This window comes from Periplaneta americana, chromosome 15 (assembly GCF_040183065.1).
Source record: "Periplaneta americana isolate PAMFEO1 chromosome 15, P.americana_PAMFEO1_priV1, whole genome shotgun sequence".
Lineage (NCBI taxonomy): Eukaryota > Metazoa > Arthropoda > Insecta > Blattodea > Blattidae > Periplaneta > Periplaneta americana.
In genome coordinates, this window is record NC_091131.1 from 139,227,643 (window position 1) to 139,253,400 (window position 25,758).

Here is a 25,758-nt window from a genome sequence, read left to right on the forward strand (position 1 = left end):
TTGTTTAATCAAAACACTTCCACAACACACTTGAAAACAGGCGTGACATCACAGCACACATTAAGCTCTATGCAGACCCTGTCAACCATGTTTAGTGTATGTTCGCTTTTTGGTTGTACTGTTGACTGCATTCACTTGTTAATTATTCTTGTATGAAAACTTAAATTGATGGTTAATAAGGATTCGGGAAAGCGCAATCTGATAATCTAGGTACCATAAGTATACAGGGTGAATACTAAATGCCATCTTCGAAGACCGGAGCATCGTAGAGGATATTGTGACGATGAAATTCGAGATAAAAAGTCATAGTATGATGATTAGTTATGAAGATAATAGAGGCAATACCCAGAAGTCAAATGGGGTAATAGTAATTACTTTTGATCCATAGCGCATAGTAATTGGAGTTAAACATCAAGAACACAACAATGATGTGATGTGTGCGACATGTACCTGTCCCTGAAATGGTCGGATTTCTTGACTTCAGCATAAGAATTGCGAGGAAAATAGCTGTAGCTGATTTGTCTTCAAGTACTGTACTGTGAGTTCTCTGTATAGTGTCCCAGTTCAAACTGATGTTACAATATATGTCAGTTTCACATTGTGAAGTAAGGTAAGCACGTGATGTTTACCTTGTGCATGTCAAGCAGGCACCAGTTTTCAAAACGTGCCGCGAGACCTACTCATCTGGCATTGAACTAAATCCTAGAAAACCTGTGTGGACGATGCTTGGAGTGACGAAAGTGTAATTTGGAAGTATGGGATATTCGACGAGGACATGTGGAAGCTTAAACCCGTGTATGCATAAGCATTTCCCACGGAAATAATACTTGCCCCACTAGACATTTAGAAAAAATTGCAAGATAAAGTATTGGTTCCTATCTTATTTATGCATATTTTTATGTGGTCTATTATGCCCTGGTCTTCGAAGATGGCATTTACTATTAACCCTGTATTTATTGATGGTAGCTTCATAGAAAAGAATGACTCTTTGTCAGCCGAAATGCAGCATCAAGGCCACAAGGTAAGCATTGTAATTCTGTTCATTATTATAATGTGAGACAATTGTAACAATTGTTTGTTTCTAATTGTAAACAGTTATGATCGAGAAAATTATGGGGCGACAATGTTGTAGGATATGTCCAAGTTAATCATGAAAACAACAAATGTACTGCAAAGTGTAGAACGTGTCCTGAGCAGAGATAACGAGAGTGATGTATTTCTGCACAATGATTCAATACAACAAACATGAACATGAGCTTTTTGTGCACCTTTTCAGTAGTAAATGGTATCACAGTAAGTTTCACTTAATTCGTTAAAATACTGTTGTGTTAACATGCAGTGATTTCGACCAGTGAAATATAACATTTTTGTGTGAATATGACATTTGTGATTTTTCTTCACATTTTAATTATAAAAATAAGATTGCACCACATATCCCATTAAATGAATACAGTTTCGAGGGTAAACTAAATATATGTATGTTTTCCATTGCAAGAAATAATATATAGATCTATGTCTATTTTCATATTTAAAGTTTTGGATGTTTATAACATTGAGTAGTGTTTGTATGGTATGTTAAACAATTCAACACAAGGTTGAAGCACTTATCACCTTGATTTGATGTTCTGCATGGCTGCTTGTTAAAATGTTTTTGGTATAGTTTAAGAAGAGTACTCTCTTTAATGCCATGTTTTGTATTCTTTACCTAAACTAGCGTTGCCAACCAGTTGGAAGTAAAACATGAGTCTTGAGATGTGAAATATATATATTTATAAAAAGGTAGTGATTAAATTCACGATATAGCTTTTATGAAATTGGGTTAATTTCCACCAGAAGTCCAGTAGTCTCTTCATTTTGTCTTTCCTCCCCCCAACCCATTTACACTGATGATTTTAGTAATGTGTTCCTTACCATTCAATCCAAAAATTGTAGCCTTTTTTATAGTCAGTCATTTTATCTAACCTGGTAACTATTTTTAATTCTTGTACAATTTCTTTTAAAGTGAAACATTTAAGCAGAACCCTAATGGATAAAATTGTCTCATTTTATTTTAATACAATGAAGTCACTTGTACCATGGAAACAAAAGTGGAGGCATTTTTTTCACATGGTTCTTCTTGCTCTATTCTGTATTTAATGTGCCTCAATGTTTTCCACACGATAGTGATGGAAATATTAGGTATATGGGTTATATAGATATACATAATATATAAAATAAAATACATTACAATACAATGATAAAGAAAGAACATACTGTATTTTATTACTTCAATTCGAGTATAAACAATACTCTTAATCATTGGGATTTCCTTAAGTCCGTTGTTGCTTTTTTTATTATAATCTGCTGAAGAGAATACTATAATTCTTAATATACAAGGTGATTCATCAGGAATAGTAAATATTTTAGAGGCTGGTGGTTTAGACTATTCTGAATAAAAAAGTTTAGAATTATAAACGTATGCCCAATGGGTATGGAGATACAGCTGTTTAAATGTTGTGTATAACAAGCCTTGCAAATGGTATGAACTAGCCAACCTATTATTCATAATAACAAAACACTAACAGATAGTAGAGATATAGCAAACGCATTTAATAAACACTACTCAAACTCTCACAGATTACATCCCAATATAAAAAAACTGACAAATTTATCAAAAGAGAATTACATAAAAATAATAAAAACAATATTACTAGTACAAAACCTGAAATATTTCATCAAAATTTTACTTCCAAAGAATTAAATATAGCTATACAAAATTTAAAAACCAAGAAATCTCCTGGCCCCGACAACATTCATTCCGAATTTTTTAAACATCTGGGGGTAAAAGCTAAGTCTGTACTTTTATCCATTTTCAATTTATCATGGAACACCTCAATTCCTGCAGCTTGGAAAAAAGCAATCATTGTACCAATTCACAAAAAAGGGAAACCTGCTCATGATGTTAATAGTTATCGACCAATAGCACTGTTAAGCATGATAACAAAAAACATGGAGTCTATGATCTCCAACAGATTAACAAGCCGGCTTTCAACAACTACACTCTACCAATGAACAAGTCATATGCCTTGGCCAAGAAATAAAAGATAGTTTTAACAAGAAAGAAGATACCTTGGCAATATTTATTGACTTTCAGTTAGCATATGACTCTGTTTGGAGAAATAAATTATTACTAAAACTCCAGAAATTAGGTATCTCCAGCAATATGTTCAGATAGATATTAGAATTCCTTAGTCAAAGATTCATTGCCACTAAATTCAATAACTCACTTTCTAGTTACAGACAAACATATCGAGGTCTACCTCAGGGCGCTGTCCTCAGCACAACTTTATTCAATATTTATATAAATGACTTACCCTCCCTATTAGAGGAATCAAACATGAAAACAGCACTATTTGCAGATGATATAGTTTTGTGGACTTCTGGATCTTACAGACATAGAGACAAAATTCAAAATTCTGCTCTTAAAGCTCTAAATCAACTACATGAATGGAATACATCAAATTTGATGACACTCAATTTAAGCAAAAGTAACTACCAAATATTTTCACTTGGTAAAAAAGAAAGAGAATTCAATATCCAATACAATGGCCAACACCTTCCTAGGACTTATGAATCCAAATATCTTGGAGTTATTTTCGATAGTAAGTTAACATGGAGCAACCACTTGAAATACACTTCTGAAAAAGCTCGTAAACGATTCTCCCTTCTAAAAAGACTAGCAGGAAAGAAATGGGGATGCTCTAGGAATACTTTGAACACTACGTACAAAATGTTTATACAGCCAGTGCTGACATACTGCGGAGAAATTTTAATTACTTCATCTTTCATAAACGACATAGAATATGTTAAAAACCAAGCTCTCAGACTCATTACTGGTGGAATCAAAACAACTCCAATAGATTCTATGAGATTCCTCACTAATATTAACAGCATCAAAATGACAATAGAAGAAAAAGCACTGATTCAATATGAAAAACTTATTAGATTACCAGGAAACAATTGGCATTCATACAGTCCTCTCTGTAGATTGAAAACTCAAAAAAGTTTCATATCCATTGTTCAAGAATTAAAACAGAAAATCAATATCCCGAATTTAAAAGAAAACCTACAAATTAAACCAAACCCTTTAACTCTATTAAATATAAAATATAATCTAAATTTAACAGAAGAAATACTAAAATCAGAAGTAAACACTGAAATACTAAAACAGTTGTCTTTAGAGACAATTAATATTAGGTACCCTCCACAAAACTGGCTTCATTTATACACTGACGGATCCTTGCTCTCCAGAGAACAAGGTGCCGGTGCAGGTGTTACGTGCTGTCTCTTCTCACTTTATAAATCTCTTGGGTATGGAACAACAAGTTTTGATGGAGAAATCATTGCAATAAGTGAAAGTCTCAGGAATCTTCTATGCCACATCAATAAATTAAAAAATGCAGTTATATTGTCAGACTCCAAAGCAGCTATTCTATCAATAGTCTCTAAACACACACCTTCATCTCAAACAGCAGAAATAACTAAAATGCTCTCTCAATTATTATCACTCAATAAAAGCATTGTATTTCAATGGATACCATCCCATTGTGGAATCCTGGGAAACGAGAATGCGGATGCTATAGCAAAGAAGGGCAGCACTGCTACTTAGAGACCTGTTACTAAATCTACGTATTACTCTGTGAAGGGATTTATTAAATCTACATACTTAGACTTCAACAAACAAAATTTGATAACACAATCTCAAGGGAAAAAATGGAACTCTCTGCATCAAAATCCACAGTTAATTCCCGATTTACCACGAAAATCGTCTGTAGCTGCATTTAGATTGGCAACAGGCCATGATTGTTTGGCCAAACACCTGCATAGAATTGGAATATATCAGTCCCCTAACTGCCCATTGTGCAACTCAAACCAAGAAATGGATTCGGAACACCTCAAAATCTGTGCTTCAGTGGCTGGCCATAATAATATATTTGAAAAATATTGGAGTGCAAGAGGTCAAATGACTTTATTGTCAAATGCCTGGCATTAGAAAACAACAACAACAAATGGTATGAAGGAACAACAAATAATTACATACTATTGACTACCTTTCCAAGGAATAGTATGTATCGTTCTTCTGAGGTCCTCTGATGGCAGCATAACGGAGCCCCTCTACATTTAAGCCATCAGGTGACATCATCTAAATCTCATATTCCCCAAATGATGTATCAACCATGGCAATCACGTGCATTGGCCAACAAAGTCCCCAGACCTTACTCCTGTCGATTTTTGTCTGTGTGGGTAGATGAAAGATGAAGTACACAAAACAAAGTAAACACAAGGGTCGTTCACATTATAGACAACAAGAGAACTTAGAAGAGGAACACTTACTGTTGTTAACAGAATGTAAAAGTGCATTGAACTGTTGAAATGTATTTACGCCAAGTAAATAAATAATAACTATAACCATTAAGTTTTTGTTGTTCCTTATTGCCACTTGTAATGCTTGTTATCTTTTTATGCATAATATGCATTGACAATTGGGCACATGTTTATATGAAAGTTTTTATCTAGAATAGTCCATACTACTATCCTCTAAAATATTTACTATTCCTCCTGAATCACTCTGTATATAAAAAATTAAAATTGTGAACATGCACTCCACAGTGCTATTCTAAGACATACGAATTAAAATTGAGAATATAACAGCACACTGAATATTCTTTACTGATACTCTTCTAAGAGTATAATACTCTAGTCGTGCTGTTTGAGTGAACTTTTTTTAAATTAAAATTTTATTTATTATTTGGGGAGGGGGGCAGGGTATTTTCCTTTTGTTAAGCATTGAGCTAATGGATTATGTATTACATAAAATTAAAGAATATCGTGACCTGCTGGGTTAATATCTGGTAATCTTGCAGGCTAAGTTACAGGAAAATTCTATTGATAACCAGGGTCGCCAGATTCTCTCATAAATCCAGGAATGGTGATAATACTGCGTACCTTAATGTGACTACACATTTGAATTAATTAAATTTGTAATACAACTGATTTTATTCGTTTCATGTGTTTCAATTTATCACATAGGACCTAAACTTTTAATTTTGCTACATTTTTACTAGATTATTAAATTTCCTTTTAATTATTGATAAACTGTGAAAAGAATGTCACATTACAGCCTGATATAAACAGAAAAAAATGCATGATACAGTGTTTAAATTCCATCAGTAATAAATTAACTTCCAAAGAGAGTAAAAAATATGTGTAGTTTTATTGAAAACAACTTTCTGAATTTACAGGTTGCCATTGACAAGATAAAAAGGGTTTTAATAAAAAAAGTTACAATGTAGCAAATCAGAATACAAACTCAGAGCTGCTGTATACAGCATTTAAGAGATGCTGTTATTTGTAGATCTATAAGAATGAATGGTGGACACATACAACATGTAGGATGACATGGCAATGGGTGGTGATGCAGAAAATCCCATTGTAATATGCCAGTGCCAGAATTAAAAAAATTGTGTAGAAAATGTGAGCAATTAAAGTTACCTCTTACTTTTGAAAAATCCTATATATCTCTGGATACCAATTTTGTAACAAATTCTTGGCAGATCATGTTGAAGTTGGTCAAGATGGCAAGCATACCTCGATAAGTTTCTGTACTCATTCTAGATATTTTGGTATGTTCGAATCATCTTCATTTATGAAAAGACCCTCTCCGCTGAAGCATAATGTCTAGAAAGACGTAGACATAATTCAATCAACTTCTGGACTTGCACATGGAAACCATTTTCTCAGAGAAAATTGAGATGATTTCAAAATAAGAAATGTTATCAAATAATCTGTTTTCATACAGTTCAAGTTCATCTACAACAAGTGATTAACATTTTCTTCAAAATGTTCTCTTTGTGGAGCAGATTTAAGCAATATGTATACATTCCATGCATTTGTATCTTGAGAATAAATATTCCCAGCACTGATTTACTCGACAGAATTTTCATAAAATCACAAGATTACATTGAGAACAGGAGAACTTGGACCATTATCTTCGAGAGAGAAAAGTAAAAACATGACAGCCAGTAGCATACGCAGAATTTTGTCATTATTAAAATTGTTTACAACTTACATTATCGGTATTTTAAATTTTGTGTATTATTATGTTATTATATTACAGTATATTTATTAATATTATTACATATTTATATTAAAAATATAAACTGTCAAATGCACAAAACGTTAAACAAACATTTCACAATAAAATCAGAACTCTAACGAATGGATGAATACCACTCTTAAAATGAGTTTAAAATCGACAATGCATTATATTTAACATCTGCACTGCGGAACTATCAAAACGATCTTTTCAATATGTTTCACAAGTTAAATTTCATATTGATCAGCTTCATTTTATTACAAGGTCGGTACTAGGTGGTAGGTCTCTATACAGGGTGATTCAGACCACCCGTAACATTTATTTCGGAAACTAGTACATTAAAAGTTTCGAGAAAAAAAGTATTTATTACTAAACCACATGTGAACTTTCACTTGAGCTTAATTTCATCAATCAGCTCTAACAGGAAGTAGGGTCAGTGGCGTATCACTTTAAAATTTCAAATGGGAGTCTGGGTGAAATAGGGTACCATTTGATAGCTTCAAAACAAACAACTTTCATAGGAAACGTTTTTATTAATTCTTATTCTTTCAATGAGAAAACATACAAAAAGATAACGTCATCAATATTAAGAAATGTTAAAAGACCAAAGTGTAAACAAGACAATTAATGTTGACATTTTACTGAAAGACTGGACAATTCCATTAATTTTTATAAATGTTCAAACTGTCTGCATTCTGAGCAGCACACATCCGTACTCTTCTTCTAACACTGTCAGTGACTCGTAACACTTCGGCGTGGTCAAGTGACTGGCAGGTCTCCCGGATTCCCTGTTTTATGTCATCTCTTATTGTGGGACAGTCTTGATAAACAATGTTTTTAAATCGTCCCCAAAAATAGACTTAATTGTCAGGTAAAATCCGTCACTTTCATCGCTGTATTCTTTGCATCGATGAAGCAATATTCAAGAGCAATGGCGATGTCAATATCCATAATGGTCGCTACTGTACTGGTCTCAAGTCAGTCCTCTCTGGCTGAGAGAAATGGACAACTAGCATAGGTGAGGTGTCAATGTCTGGTGTGGCATCTTCGGACACCAAATGATTGAACCTTATTTCTTTAAAGTTGTTCTTAATAGTGTCATGTATGCTGACTTCCTGAAGAACATCCTCAACCAACTCTTGGAGGACGTACCACTGGCAACACGAGTAGTAATGTGGCTTCAGCAGGATGGTTGCCCAGCTCATTTCTCTTTGGTGGCACGTGATACAGCCCATCAGCTCTTCACTGGGCGATGGATTGGGAGATGCGGTTCTGTGGCATGGCCAGCACTATCTCCTGACTTGAACCCTTTGGATTTCTATTCTTGGGGATGGTTAAAAAACATCGTTTATCAAGATTGTCCCACAATAAGAGATGACATAAAACAGCGAATCCGGGAGACCTGCCAGTCACTTTACCACGCCGAAGTGTTAGGAGTCACTGACAGTATTAGAAGAAGAGTTACGGGTGTGTGCTGCTCAGAATGGCAGACAGTTTGAACATTTATAAAAATTAATGGAATTGCCCAGCCTTTCAGTAAAATGTCAACATTAATTGTCTTGTTTACATTTTCGTCTTTTAACATTTCTTAATATTGATGGCATTATGTTTTTATACATTTTCTCATTGAAAGAGTAGGAATTGGTAAAAACGTTTCCTATGAAAGTTGTTTCTTTTGAAGAGCTGTATCAACTGGTACCTTATTTGACTCCAACTCCCATTTGAAATTTTAAAGTGATACGCCACTGACCCTACTTCCTGTTATAGCTGATTAATGAAATCAAGCTCAAGTGAAAGTAAATATTTTTTATGGAAAATTTTAATGCACTAGATTCCGAAATAAATGACTTGCGTGTGGTCCGAATCACCCATTGATTTTTCGAATGTTTTCTCATTGAAAGAATAGGAATTAATAAAAACGTTTCCTATGAAAGTTGTTTGTTTTGAAGAGCTCTATCAAATGGTACCCTATTTGACCCAGACTCCCATTTGAAATTTTAAAGCGATACGCCACTGACCCTTCTTCTTGTTAGAGCTGATTGATAAAATTAAGCTCAAGTGAAAGTTCACATGTGGTTTAGTAATAAATATTTTTTTCTCGAAAATTTTATGCATTAGTTTCCGAAATAAATGTTACGGGTGGTCTGAATCACCCTGTATAATAATAATAATAATAATAATAATAATAATAATAATAATTGTTATAATTCGAACTTGCCACAGCACCAAGCACAGGGATTATATTGAGGAAAGGGTAGGAGGACTATGTCTTATATCTATGTAGATTTTATTACTCTCACAGGGAAAAATTAGAGAAGGTAAAACGATTATGGATATAAAAAATACACAAATCTAAATATGTAATTTTTTTAGTTCAAGGGGAGGGGGTTCAAACCCAGTAACCCTCCTCTTTGCATATGCCCCTGACAACATACTGCTTACAAAATTGTTTTAAGATATCGAATGAGTTAAACATGAATGCAACACTGATTCAAATAATGAAACATTATGTAGATATTAAGACTGCCTCTAAAATATAGCCAAAAGTTAACAGACGGATTTGAAGTTAAAAAAAAATATATATATATATAATAGGGATGTTGCCATTCTCCCAATCTGTTTATTATTATAAGAAATAGATGAGAAAATGATAAATACCAGAAACCCCTTTATTCATTTCGTTTTGCATATGATCAAGTAAACATTTTTCAGCAGTATGAAGAAAGTGAATACATAAGATGGAAATTAAATGAAAAATACAACAATTAGGGTCTGTCGATTATAAAATAATGAAGCAAATTACGAGGGGGATCCAGGAAATAACGACCATTTTGTTGTAATAATTAAAAAAAAAAATATTTATTTGAAAAAACAAAGTCTGTTACATAATTGAAGCTTCCTTTACTTCTCTACATAATCACCACCTACATTTAAACATTTGTCGTATCTGTTCACTAGCTTTAGAATTCCCGTGTTATACTCCTCTGCCGCCAGTTCATTAAGCCAGGTGTTCACTGTCTTCTTCAACTCTTCATCACTTCCAAAACGCGTACCACCCAGAAAGTCTTTCAGCTTAGTGAAAAGGTGAAAATCGCTAGGAGCAAGGTCTGGACTATAGGGCGAATGATCAAAGATTTCCCAACCGAATTGAACCAGCAATTCTCGAGTTGAAGCAGCAGTGTGCGGGCGGGCGTTGTCGTGAAGAAGCACAACTCCTCTCGAAAGCATTCCTCGCCTCTTGTTTTGGATGGTTCACCGTAGTTTTCGTAAAGTCTCACAATAATGATTTGCATTGATCGTAGTGCCTTTTGGCATGAAATCCAGCAAAAGAACACCTTTGCGATCCCAAAAGACAGTAGCCATGACTTTTTGTGTTGAGAGTGTGTGTTTGAATTTTCTCGGTTTCTTGGGTGATGAGGGATGATGCCACTGACGTGATTGGCGCTTGGTCTCTGGGGTGTTGTGAGACACCCAGGTCTCATCACCAGTCACAATTTGATCAAGAAAGGCGTCTCCATCTGTGTGATATCGCATCAAGAATGTCAATGCTGAGGCCATTCTCTGAGTTTTGTGTTGGTCACTCAGTTGCCGTGGAACCCATCGTGCACAGATTTTGTGGTAGCCAAGATGTTGCGACACAATTTCACCAAGCAAAGAACGAGAAATGTCAGGAAAGGCAATATGCAATTCGTCGAGTGATGTGCGCTTCTCTTGCAAGATTCTGTCGTTCACTTTAGTCTTCAGGTCTTCTGTGATGAGTGATGGGCGTCCAGGTCGAGTTTCATCGTGGACATTTGTTCGCCCATTGTTGAACATTTCGCACCATTTTCTCACATTTCTTTCATTCATTACAGTATCACCATACACTTCTTTCAATTGCCGGTAAATTTCTGCAGGTTTCAAATGTCGGGCATTCAAAAATCGAATCACACTCCTCACCTCACAGTTGGTGGGATTATCAATCACGTCGTTCATTTTGAAGTAACACAAAATGCACAATGGCGACTTGTTGCAACCAGTACCCACAACATTATGAGAACACATGTTAAGGAAGCCAGTTGACCTTCAAACAAGGAAGGGGAGTCAGCTGCGCAGCGGGTATGCGCGAATGGTCGTTATTTCCTGGATCCCCCTCGTAACATTTGTGTATTAACGCAAAAGCGAACAAAATCATTTTAAATAATGAAGAATGTATAAACACAGTAAAGTAACTAATTAATTTTTTTATGTTTTTATTTTTTTTTTATTTTAGTAGGTTATTTTACGACACTTTATCAACATCTTAGGTTATTTAGCGTCTGAATGAGATGAAGATGATAATGTCGGTGAAATGAGTCGGGGTCCAGCACCGAAAGTTACCCAGCTTTTTGATGTTAAAAAGAAATTAGAATTGAATACAAGATATTGAAATAAGGAAGTAACACATAATCATAAATCCAGAAGTGCTTTAAATTCAAATTTGTAGAGCAAAACAATACTGATAACTAAAAATATAAACATACAAATATATAATACCACAATAAAATAAAAAGATATACTCACATACAGTATGTATTAAAAATTTTACAAATGCAGTTGTGCTGAAAATAAACTGGAGAATTTTCCTGGAAAGATGAAATCATAAATTAAATTAATATAGGAAAAAACAGTATGTTCGGAGAAAACAGTTATATTAGAAGAAACAGGAAACAATAAAGGAGTAGAACAGGTTATTTATTACTGGTGAAGGTAAATGTTTCTAACATACAAAAATTAACTAATAAGTATACCTATAATTCATTTTCCAATTGCATACCTCCTAGACACAAACCAAAAACCTAGTTCAAGCTAATATTTAAAAAAGATTTGACACATTAAAAAATGAACAGTCAGAGTTTATGCAAAGCAATAAGAAATGCTGTAAAGTAATTGGCAAGAAAGAGTGGGAGCTAAATTTAACAGTAATTGAAGTACTGATAACTAATAAATTGTATTGATAATGTTCTGAAATGAGTTTCAGCTGCACTTTGCAGTATTTGTGTTGAATGAGGGAGGGATGAGCAAAAGGGTGGTTATAAGTCAACTTTGGATGGGTGCTAGTCCACCAGGACTGTCTCAGGAGTGCAAATTGATGTAGACACAGGCATAGGGATTTTCGCTTCACAAAAACTTCCAGAATGACTGTGAAGCTTTCAGCTTCCTTATAGTATCAGAGATCTGTAAGGAAGAAATTCCTTCTTCCTGACTTGCTTGGACCTTCATAACTTGACATAAGGCATTCATTTTTTGCTCTCATTAGATTTCAGATGTAATGCAGTACATACATTTTATCTTTCCACACTAGCGAGAATAGAGTGGAAGTGCCAGTGCACAGCACAGCTGTCCACATGCAGCCTGCAGAGCGCTCGATTGAGTCTATAACACACGAGATAAACCGCAGAAAGGACAGTTTTTTACAATTTGAAATTGTGAAAGTGCTAAAAAAATGCTTACCTTTTCATATGTTAAAAATGTTCTCCATTTGCTGCAAGGCAGGCGTTGTTGCATCTAAATACATTTTTATTCGCACGTTGCAGCTCTGTTTTCCGAAATGTTGGCTATTTCTTCCTGTTTTTAGTAATTTTGTAGCATTATGTACTGATATATGACTGACCCGCACTTGTGCTAACTTTGTGAGAGACTTCTATGGCAATTGTTCTAATTGAACACTGATATCATCCAACTTTTCCTCTGTTAGAACATGATGCCTTCGTCTTCTTTTCTTGCCTAATACTGATCCCAGCCACTGACGTAGTTCAGTCGGCTGAGGTGCTTGCCTGCTGATCTGGAATTGAGCTCAGGCGTGAGTTTGATTCTCACTTAGACTGATTACATGGTTGGATTTTTTCAGAGGTTTTTCCCAACCATAAGGCGAATGTCAGGTAATCTGTGGCGAATCCTCGGCCTCATCTCGTCAAATACCATCTTGCTATCACCAATCCCATCAACACTAAAAACCTCGTAGCTGATACAACGTCGTTAAATAACCAAGTAAGCAGTTTTTAATTTATTCACTATTTTATGCACTGTACTCCTTTCATGTGGATCAATTCCAGGAAAATGATACTGAGCAGGTGATTGATTCTTTTCTTTTTCAAATTAAGGCAAATGAAAATTCTTTACTCTGTATTAAATTTTTGAACAAAGACTCAAGCAATAGACACAAACAAAGAAATAATGAAACTCAACATTGCACACAATGAGTCAGCAAGAAGCAGAAACCAGAGAGCTTTACAGGAGATTAAGCAAGGGAAGGTGCGGTTAGCTTTCAGAGAAGACGTCAGGATGTGACAAGGATGAGAGGTAAAGAGATTATGTTTTCGTCATCACAGGGCAGTATTTTATCGTGGATGGGTAGAATTAAGAGCCAAAAAAGTTACAATCTTAGAAGTTGGTGCATGAGCGGCATGAAATAAATAAAATATCAGAAAGGAATTGCAATAAAGTAGTTTGGTGATTTAATGTTGTAAATCGTGTTTAGTGTGATGAAAGTGTGTTTAGGAGAACTTGAGTACCATAGAAATCAGTTAGGAAGTTACAGAACTGAAAAGGATGTTAGGAAATTTAAAACAGTGGCAAGTTAATTAATATAGATATCGGTAGAAGTAAAGAAGTAAATTAAATCTTAGAAAATTATGTAGGGAAGTTCTGAAAGATGATATCAGTGATGGTAGTTACAATTTTTAAATAGTTTATTATGAGTGTTGCTTGAGGTTAAGGAATGGATGATCAAACTAAAGTGAACTTGATACTCATGTCAATATTAGCAATATTGTTATAATGATGTATATTAGAAAGACTATGATTTCTATGAGTAAAACCATGTGAAGTGTTAAATAGGAAATGTTAGTATAATGATTTTAAATAGGCAAATAAAATTTAAGTATGAAATTTTGAAAGAGTAATAATGATCAATACAGTATATTATCGTAAAGTAGAACGAGTAAGATGGGATGTAGAAAGACCGTGATTATATACAAATTTATGTAATAAGAATGGAATGCTAGAGGAATGTAAGTGAAGTGTGGAACTAACAGATGGTAGATATTTAAGATCAATAAAGACAAATTGACTGTTTGGAGTTCAGTTAATAGCGGGAGTAGAAGAGTTATTAGTTAAACAGACTGTTGAGATTGCATACTAATTGTAGGTACAATGCTATAGAAAGTTATGGTGTAACCCGTATACAGAAATGTGGTGATACACCATAACTAGTATAAATGTTGATGACAACACAAACACTGCACACAAAAACAGATGTACTGCTCTGACATTCAACTCATTACTGCACACAACGGACAATTTCAAATTGTAAAAAAACTGTCTTTCCACAGTTTATCTAGCATGTTTAGACTCATAACTGAGCTCTCTGTGGGTCACGTGTGGGCAGCTGTGCTGTGCACACTACTTCTATTAGTGTGGAAAGATAAAATATATGCACTGTATTTTAAAAAAAAACTCATTACTCATTATACCGGTACCTATACAGTTAAATTAAAATTGCCAACAATGTGTAGCCAATTGTAATTGTTTATCAAGTTAAAAAATGTGTAAATCAAACTCGTAATATTTTAATTAGGCCTAAAGATTAAATTTAAATGTTTAAAATGACACTTTTAATGAAATATTTTGAGATAAAAGTATTTGAAACAGTGGAAGACCCGATCATGTCAAGCTAAACTAAACACACATAAATTCCTTTATTAGGACATCTGACTGCCTTTGCAGCTGACCATAAAGGTCAGGAATAAAATGTAACAATAATTATTGCATAATCATCAGTTTAAATTAAAATAATAAAAAGAAAATTACTATGTAATTCATATACTTCTAATTTGGCTCTTCTAAGGGATGATGTAATAGTGGACTGTACCCTGTGATGAACCTCTGATTGAGGTGATAGTTGATATGTATATCGTGGGCTTACAAGGAAAAGGTATTAAGCCCAAAAAGATAGTATTGAGTTAAATCAACTTGAAAGTTTGAATATTTATGAAAGGTATGGTTTTGCATTTAAACTCATTTACTCCTTCTTGTTAAATAATACATGTATTAAGCTACATATTAGCATATTTTGCAGATTGCATTGGTTTTAACATAGCTAGGGCTGAATTGAATGAAACTATATATTCACAGATTTTGAACTTTATGATATACAGAGTGCGTTAAATGATCGATCTTTTTAGAGGCTAAATCACAAGCTTCCTAAGAGTCATCTCCAGAATTATCACTTATCATGTTCACTGTCATCGACAGCAGGTACTGGAACCTTGTCAACTGCAGTGTTGCATATTGGCAGACTGTCGTACTTGCCATGAAACTCTTCAGGAATGATACTTGCTCGACAGACTTTTAGAAGATTATTCTTCTTTGCTGAGCTTATTGGCAATGAATTTGAGTATTTTGCTAGCTGTTGTTTTGGACAAACAAATGGTCGTCCCTCTCCATGAATTTTGATTGCTCTATATTCATCAGAATCCACACTTATATTGCAGAAACCAAGATGTTTCTTTCGTGTAACTGAAAGACTTTACTTTGAACCAATTAACAACATCACCATTCTCATCTTTGGATTTCTTTTTCACCAACATTTTTGCCAAAGTTTACGAATATAATTTTTTTCTGAAAACACTGTATACCAGAAGCAAGGCAATTTTGACGGCTTCTAAACACAAAGGAGGAGGAATCATAAAAACAGTGACCCTCGTCAAGATTCTTACGATTCCTCCTCCATCATGGAGTGCTGCTGATGACTCAATGGAGAATGAATTCTTCTGCCGTCCACTATGTTGAACAAGCCTCCTTTTGCCGCTCTTCAGAAATGGCTTCAGTGCACTTAAATCCATACAAGTTACAATTTAGAGGTTTTAGGAATTTTAGCATCTTGTGATTTTTTTATTTTATATGTCAAGCTATCCCTACGTTAAATTTTTTCACATAGCGTTTCCATTTGTTGGAGTCCTTTCACTCCATCTACTTTCACTTTCTTGAGTTGGTTCCCCAGGTGCCGCACATTTTTCATTGTCTTCTGAATACTCAGAGCCAGGATGGTAATGAGAATCTAAACCTGAAAAATCACTTCCGAAAGCATTATAAATTTTCTCCAACACATCTCGTTCACTTATGACTGATGAGGTTCCTGCTGGTATTTTTTCTCCAACACATCTCGTTCACTTATGACTGATGAGGTTCCTGCTGGTAAATGATCATTTTATTTATTGCATCCTGAATAATAATTTTTGTTATAATAAATTAAATCATGTTTATTCTAGATGTTATGTATTATTTAATTTATTTTGCCTATCTGCAATTCCACACACTTCAAAACGAGTAATTCTATACTTTTGGTTATACCCTTCTCACAGTTCTATTGTGAGATCATATCAAATTTAATTTATTAATCAAACATTTTTAATAAGAGATGGAATATCCACAGTAAAATTTTTAATATTTACTACCTTGTTGTCATTAGGTGGTCTACATTTAGAATTTATTGTTTTGGTATTGTTCTTAATGTTATAATATGTTATTTAAATAGTTTTAATAATGAACCTACTGGCTTCCAAAACAAGATTAACCCATATATGCCCAGAATAATTTTTTGTTTTCAAATTTAATAAAATTGAATTCCTGAGTGCATTAGCATTTATGAACGTGGAATTTTCAGAAATTTTTGTTATCGCATTTCTAGTTCCTGAGATATGATGTGTTGCGAAAACGCATCACCGAGCACATAGGGTATCAATTGCTCACATTGTGTTTTTAATATTATGAATTAATTAAACAAGGCGACATATTTTGACCTAATCTATTTTATTACCATGCACAGAATATATTTTACATGATCTGAGACATTATTTCTCAAAATGAAATTCTTGAAAATATTTAACACTGGAAGCAACAAGATGAAAAGTTTTCATTTTATCTCATTATTTTTGAAAAAAAAAAAAAAATTCTTGGAAATATTTAACATTGAAAGCATCAACATGAAAAATTAACATTTTACATCATTAGAGACATTATTTTTGAAAATTAATTTCCTTGCAAGCAACACCTTGAAAAGTTTATATTATTTACATCGTTAGAAACATTATTTCTGAAAATCAAATTCTTGGAAGCATTTATCATGCAAAGCAACGTCACATTTTAGACATCGTTTAGTTGTCTGAGATTTACAAACAGCACACCTTGTTTTCTTTTGCTGAGTGACTATAATATGGCCCCTTTCATCAAATCGAACACTTGGTGCTACTCTGCTGTTGACAGTAGTCACAGTTAGACTAGGTCTTGAGTTCGGTGTTCCATATTGTCTCTGATAGCCCATTGCAATACTTCTACGAAATGACAGAAGATCCATGTCTTCCATATGACTGACTCTATAGAGAAGTGACACTGACATCTAACTCACAAAAAGAAAGACCACCACCACTTTTTGGGACGTATATTTTTTCGATAGGTACTCACATTTTGATCCATGAGATCAGTCCCATCCATATTTATATTGTAATTTGTGATGGCTGCTAGTTGAGAAATTGTCACATTCTTTTTCTGAGAGCTGGAATATCTTTGAACGTTACTCACTGGCATTACACTGTCACAGTTTGACACAACAGTCACGACAGAATTGTCATTCCAGCGACATATCAGTAATTTAGAACCTTCATCGTACTTCATATCAAAGGAACCTCTCTGTTTTCTTCATATCAGCCAGGTTTGTTAGTGGAAACTTCTGTCCCTGCAAGGCCCATACATATTTCTGTGTATCTATCTACAACGTTCAGTGCATTTCACTAAATGAGGAAAATGAAAATTATGCATACAGTAGGCAACACTGTGAGAGAATAAATCCAGTATTGACGAGGCTATGATACTTTATTTTGGAAGACATGGACTAAAACATTTTATGCGAGGAAAGCCAATTAGGTTTGGCTACAAAGTTCACTTTCTCACATAAGTTCATCTAGAAAGGGCCTCACCTTAGACAAGCTATTGCTCTTGTCAAGTTGTGTGTTGCCAGGTAGATGAAGGTTTCTCATTATTTCATCATATCTATTGCGTCTTATAGCTCTGACTATTGATTCATTTCTTGTGTCACTGCTCTCTTCCCAGTATATTCGATAGCGTGGGACTTCAGTATATCTACTTAGCTACAAAAAGAATCCCAAGGAATGTTTTGAAATTATTTTGGGAAATACTAAATTTATCCCTGCCTTTCTGCACCGCATACGCAACACTTTGGTTTACAATATCAAGTACAATATTTTCATGGAAAAATAATTGAAAAATATCAATTGGCAATAAGTTCTTTTCATGTTGGGATTCGACTCACAATTTTCAATTTCCTCATTTACTTTTGTTTTCAGTTAACAGTAACTTGGTAAATCACTCTTTTTCCATTTTCTTACAATAGTCCCTTTATCTCCTGACAGGCTCTGATATTTCACATATTTCTGCACCTTCTGTCAGCTATTCATTCTGTGCCTGATTTTATATTATTGTATATTTTTCCATATACTGAGGACCACTATCCCTTCAGCCCTCAATTGATGACAATTTAGATTATTTATGTTTCCGTTGAAGTCCTCGTCAGCACTGTCTTCATCGATATCACTTCTAGCTTCCGGTGGAGATATGAAAACATCTATAAAATCTGCCTGAATTTTTCGTTCTCTTCCATGATTGTCATTATTTCATGTGCACTCAGGCCCCTTGAATATAAAACATGAATAGAATAACTATTTCATGCGAAAAATCTAATTCCATAAGTAAATATATATAATTATTTCACTAATCTCAGAAAGACAGTTTTGATATTCCATGTGCCCGGTGTTGCAAAAACGCAACACCAACATTCAGGCATACATTACAGAAGTAATGTTTCATGCAATGTCCAGCTACTTTTACAAGAGTCTTTAGATTCTAATATATACAAGAAAAGATATAATAAAATTATAAAAATAAACAAAAATTACATTCCTTTATGACAGTCTGCAGACATTTCAGCACTTGTAATAATCACTTCTTTTCTTCTCAAGTATTGCGCCATCAATGAATCAGTTACCAAATATTTTCAATAAACCAGGTCTACCAACATCATTATAATAGATAATAAGTGCCATAAACTTAACAAATACTAAAAATCATATTTCACACACGTTTAATAGCAAAGAAGTAAAATGTTGCGAAAACGCATCACCGGGATAATATGGGTTAAAAGAATCATTAAGTACAGCATAAAATAGCAACTTCACCTCAAAATTTTAAAGTAATTACAGTATTTATTTGTTTTGGCTATCATGTATATTTGAAGAAGAATCACTTACTAGCAATCTGCAAAGCTAGGCCCATCTACAATAATTTCCTACCTCTTGTCATATAATTGTTAATGTTTATGACAAAAACATGTAATCGATTTTATTTTTTTATTTTAGTGGGTTATTTTACGACGCCGTATCAACATCTAGGTTATTTGCGTCTGAATGAGATGAAGGTGATAATGCCGGTGAAATGAGTCCGGGGTCCAGCACCAGAAGTTACCCAGCATTTGCTCGTATTGGGTTGAGGGAAAACCCCGGAAAAAACCTCAACCAGGTAACTTGCCCCAACCAGGATTCGAACCCGGGCCACCTGGTTTTGCGGCCAGACACGCTGACCGTTACTCCACAGGTGTGGGGAGCATAGATCACTGTGTACTTGATCAGGTTATGAGCTAAAATCATTCTGCCTATACAGATATTCTGAAAGTGATATTGAGGTGTACAGGCAAAAGGTATTAAGTGCACTTAATATTCTTTTCCTGTCAACATTTTGTTTGTAATGGACTTAATAATTTGTGAAGGTTTGATTACTAAGGAACTATAAGAGTTAAGACCTAATTCGTTTTCCCAGTAGACAGAGCACAATTTGTTGTACCTATTACCATTAATAACTAATTTTTCTCATTTTTGGACTTAACATCTTTTCCTTGTAAGCCCATGATATCTGTTACCAGCCAGTATATCACTTGATGGTATGTGTCGGAGGAAAAAATTGTTTGTATACATCTGATTAGTAGAACAACCCACATTATGCTTTATATTTTTGATAGTTATGCTTTATCATTTTTTAAAATTATGCTTTATTTTAAATTTTTTAAACATAATTAATACGTAATAATGTCTTTTATATCAATAAACTTAAGTCAGATACTGTTTATGTAGGCCTATATCATCAAACTGAATTTTTTTTGTCACTAATGTTAGTTTGCAGGATAGGTATTAAGTTTATAAAAGAATACACTGTAAGCAATTTAGTCATGAAATGAATGAAAATCTAGTCATCCTTGTCACTCGCACTTTCCAGATGAACAACATCCTCTTGAAGTTGATTTTGATTAATTGCAAGTTGTGAGACTGTAGATTTTCTTCTGTCAGACATGATCGTTTAGAATTTAAAATCCAATTGAGAGTAGAAAAGCTTCTCTCAACTGAAGCAGATAATGGAGAAACCATAATTGCCGTCATTGCCAGCTTACCTAAGATAGATATCTTGGTGAAATGTTCCTGCCAGTAGGATAAGGCAGACGTTGAAGACAAATTTTCTCCATGTACCATTGCTACTAGGCCTATGTTGATATTTCTTCCACTGGAACGTCAATGGCAGAGAAACGTTTCAGTTCACCTGAAGTAAAAATCGAAGAAATCTTCTTAGGAACAGCTAATGTTGGATCTAAATTCTGAACTTCTTTTCAGAAATTTAGAGCAGGATGACGTTTTTTCATATATCCTGCTAATGTTTTACACGTTGCACCTGAACTTTGAACCATTTGAAGAACTGTTGCATCTTGATTATCTGATTCCAAAACCTGTATTTGATTGCAGAGTCCATCAGAAATTTTAAATATAGCTCTGAGTTGAAGTCCAAGTTTTTTTATTTTCAACCAGTCGCTTTGTTACAGTAGCATTGTCTTCACCATCTTCCAAATCAGTCCAATGTTTGACTGCATTGAAATTGATGCAATGATATTTTCCTGCCTTCAGCCATGTCCCCCAGCGAGTTATTACAGGAACTGGAGGTAGAACAAATGTTCCTGTTTCTTTTAGGCAGTCCAGCAATCTCTCCCTTCTGGCCGGAGTTTTCACTAAAGCAGCCTTAACAGCTGCAATGAATTCATCAGCAATTTTTAGTGAAAATCTAATCTTTTTAGCACAAAGATGCAATATGTGAGCACAACATGTAGAATGTAAAAGGTGAGGTGCAACTCCAGCCAGTCGCCTCCCAGCAGAAAGCATATGAGGAGCATCGTTTCAAAACATATTAAGTCCCCTAGTGGACGAAATTAAATTTATTTTCTATTTATTTATCTTTCATGCTGTGAAGTCTGATGGTTCCAAGTCGTCATATTTGTAAACTGTGAAACCAGTACTTAAAAATGTTTTTGTGTATTGTTTTGAAAACTTCTCCGGTTTACCAGTAATCCAGTTTTTCGTTGTTCGTGTAAAAAAATTGTAAGTTGCACATAATACGTTTTGAAACGATGCTCCTCATATATGGTGCACTGTCTGATATTAAAACAATAAAATTGCTTCTGTGAACACCAATAAGATCTAGTATATCAAGTATTAGATTTACCATAACATCGGCATTACAGTGTTCAACAATTTTGGTTTTCATTCACAACACCCAGTGGAGCAACAAGAATATTCACCACTAGATAGACAGAATTTCCCTCACATTTTGACTTAGTTTCCTGGAAGTCGTCTTCAGCACACTTTGCAAGTTACCTTCTTAGAGTGGTTTCACTGCATACATGTAGCTGTTGCTATCCACTGACGAAATCGTTGGTTACGAAAGAAATGTGATGGAATACCAGCTTCCACAAGATTTTCATATTATTCTTGGATTTTTCCATATGCTGCCATACTTGAGGTGTCATACTGACACGTATGCTGCTAGGACCACCTGAAGTTGAACCCTGTCCATCACTCTTTTTCTGGGATCTATGCTTAAAACTTTCCACATGTTTCTGCACAATGGATTTTTTTTCGAAATTAATACACTCTGAACATAAGGTACACAAAAGTTTTCTCTTTTCAGCCACAAAATTGTCTGTACGAAACTCACAAACCCTTCGTATCACAGTTATAAATGTTTTTGGCATGCTGATATCAAAATAATTTGAACCCTTCTGATTCAGAGTGTGAACTGGTCATAAAACCGTTAAACTTGTGTAATGTTATTTTATTTGTTGTCCTGTTCCGCACAGAACTACAAATATAACTGTAGTTAAGAATTTAAAATATAACTTAAATTCTGAAGTTTGAAATTTCCATTGTTGAATAACTAGCTTTTCATTGTTAATGTGAATATTTTTAATATTAATTGTTTGTCACAAATTGTTATAAATAGTGCATTGAAGCAGGCAGTTCATTTTCCAAGAATTATGCTCTATTTTAAATATTATGCTTTTACAGTGTGCTTTATTTTAAAAAATTATGCATTATTGTGCTTCTAACATTTGTTTCATCGAGACAGTTTGATAACAAAAATCATGTTTGGGGTAGCAACCATATGTCTAAAGTGTTGTTATGCTTTTTTTGGGTTGCACTACTAATTAGTCTTTATGTATTTAGTCACCGATGTATGCAATGAAAGGAGGAAAGGAACTGGCCAACCTACCCCATTGTCTCCTGGCCTTGTTGCCTTCTTCGTGCCACTTGTGAGGTCCAGACTCTCTTCGGACAACAACAACCTTCTGATGTTGCGAATTTCTTAACATGTCTCCTTTTGAACAATAACCTAAGACATGTCCGAGTGTTTCAATTTCTTCACAACCTGGAAAGTGACAACATAGTGTTTGTAGTTCTTCCTGGCACGGATCTGACTGCAGCAGCATTACAGATCAAATTAAATTGCATTTATCCATTCTGAAGAGGAAAGTCTTTTCCTTTTAAACATCCATTAAGTCATTTTAGAGTATCAATTAATGATAAATATAACACTAACATTGTAGCCTCAGAGATAAGAACTTTAATAATGAAAAGTGTCGTCCATATTTGTATAACTTGGGTCAGAGGGCATACTGGGATAGTTGGAAATGAGAGAGCCGATGAATTGGCAAAGATGGCAGCCAACTCTGATGTGCCACTGTTGTACAATTTATGTCCGATATCATATATCATATATCAAAAAGTAGCCAAAGAACATTATATGCAAGAATGGAACGAAAGATGGGTCAATAGAGATAAGGGAATTCTTACAAAAGAGCTGTATTTTCCGACAGTCTATGATCGTAATAAATGTAAAGTAATAACGACAAATTTCGTACTGACACAGTTTTTGACTGGGCATGGAAAATTAGGAGAATACTTAAATAGATTCCATATTAAAGACGATGCAACTTGCATTTGTGGGGAGGAATCTCAAGATGTCAAACATGTATTATATGATTGTCCAGTCTTTTGCCATGAAAGATACGAGCTTGAGTTGTTACTGAACACTTTAAATTATACATTTACCAAACCGTTAACCAATATACTTACCAACTCCAAATCATATAAGCATTTCATGTCCTTCTTGAATAGAATATTCGTGAAACTGTAAAATGTTAAATTAATCCCGGGGAAAAAAACATCGTATTAGTTCTAATCAACTATAATGAAACTGTAAGTCTTCAATTTCGCATACTATAATATTGTATTATTGGTTTTAATTTTTATTTCAATTAGGCATTTGATTTCTAATTTTGAGCCATTTCTTGTAATACCTGATTATTGCCACTTGTTGCTACTAAATAATGTATTTAATTCGTAAATTTTAAGCCATCTCTTAGTATAGCTATTTATTGCTTCTAAAATAACATGTTTAATAGCTATTATATATATATATATATATATATATATATATATATATATATATATATATATTTTTTTCTTCCTATAACCATTAGATATAAATATAGAGACATGCCTTGAGGCTTTGTGATACGATCCATTCTTTCATTAAGGTGCATTCTTGTACGTAATTCATGTGAATTGTAACCTTGACCACAATTTTGTATTATAATTTATTATTGTTTATTGCTTATAAAATATGTATCTTGATACCAACTATAACCCTAATATATCTCAGGGTGAAATAGGGTTTATTAAATTGGATAATACAAAAAAAAAAAGTCATTTTAGAGTCATCCTGACACACCAGTATTCCTTCTCACTTATGTGCAAGTATGCTCCAAGCATTAAAACCGTTTTGCCATAAATATTTTATAATTTGGCATCTTGAATGTGGGGTGGAATCTTTACAATATATATATTATTCGCAGATTAGATTTCACTATCAAAGTCTCGATAACTGTGAAGAATTTCATTATCTGTGTGCTGTAAGTTCTTGGGACCCAATCCTTTCACATTTCTTGCTACATAAATCAAATCATAGCATGTGGAATATCTACAATTTCTTTCACAGTTAATCTTATAAGTCTATCAGTATCTTTCAGAAATGCGACAGGGCTCTTGTGCAATGACATAGTCTGTAAATTATATACAATTCCTGGCCACAAAAATTTATCAATTATATTAGGTTTTTGGTCAGGTTTTAATAATATGGAGATTGATAAATAATTTAAATCACTTTGCAACTTTCGAATATTTCTATTTGTATTTAGAATGTGATTCCCAGGTACTTTATAACTTCACCATTCCTTAAAAATACTATAGTTTCTCCAGAAGGCAATGTTAAAAATCCTTCTTGAATGTTCTCATTGCCAATATTTATGATTTTACTTTTAGATGGATTAACCTTCAATCTGTGTAAACTGTTAATAGCTAGATTTATTAGTTCCAGAGTGGACTCAGCATTATTTCCAATAACAGTTATGTCTTCTGCAAAAATTAAAGCAGAAATATTTTCCAATTCATTATTAAATTTAAAACCAAATTCTTGTGTTACTTTCTGCTCTGTTAATTTTTTTATTGCATCTACGAGAGCTATTCAGAAATAAACTTCCGATTGGCTACAAAAAAAAAAAAAACACAAGCAATGTTACAAACTATTTATTGCCTGGAAAACGTTCCCGGATAGTGACACTATTTTTCAACATAGTCGCGATATAAATTCAAGCACTTGTCATAACGTGAAACTAGCTTCTGTATTCCTTCTGCATAAAAGGACGCCACCTGTGTACTCAGCAGGTTTTCACTCCGTCCATGAGCTCTTCATTATTGAAGTGCTGAGTGACTAACCAGTTCTTCATCTTGGGAAAGAGGTGGTAGTTGCTCGGAGCCAAGTCTGGACTATAGGGGGGATGTTCGAAAGTTTCCCATGTGTACTTGTCCAATAAAGCCTTTGTAAGAGCAGCAGTATGAGGCCTCACATTGTCATGGAGAAGAATGACACCCTTGGAGAACAATCTGCGTCGTTTGTTTTGGATTGCTCTCTGAAGCTTCTTTAGCATTTCACAATAAATATCTGCTGTTATTATGGTCCCAGGCACCATAAACTCTGTCAACAATACTCCTTTTTGATCCCAAAAAACTGTAGCCATCATCTTTCGGTTCGAAAAAGTTTGTTTGAATGTTTTTGGCTTGTTCGGGGATTGGATGTGCATCCACTGCTTTGACTGTTCT

At 34.1% G+C, this 25,758-nt stretch overlaps 1 protein-coding gene across 1 annotated transcript in view; it reads left to right on the forward strand.

The window, feature by feature from the left end:
• Window positions 1-25,758, forward strand: part of LOC138715398 (glycerol-3-phosphate phosphatase-like) — an 88,133-nt gene that overhangs the window by 18,998 nt on the left and 43,377 nt on the right. The gene's annotated exons all lie outside the window — the stretch shown is intronic.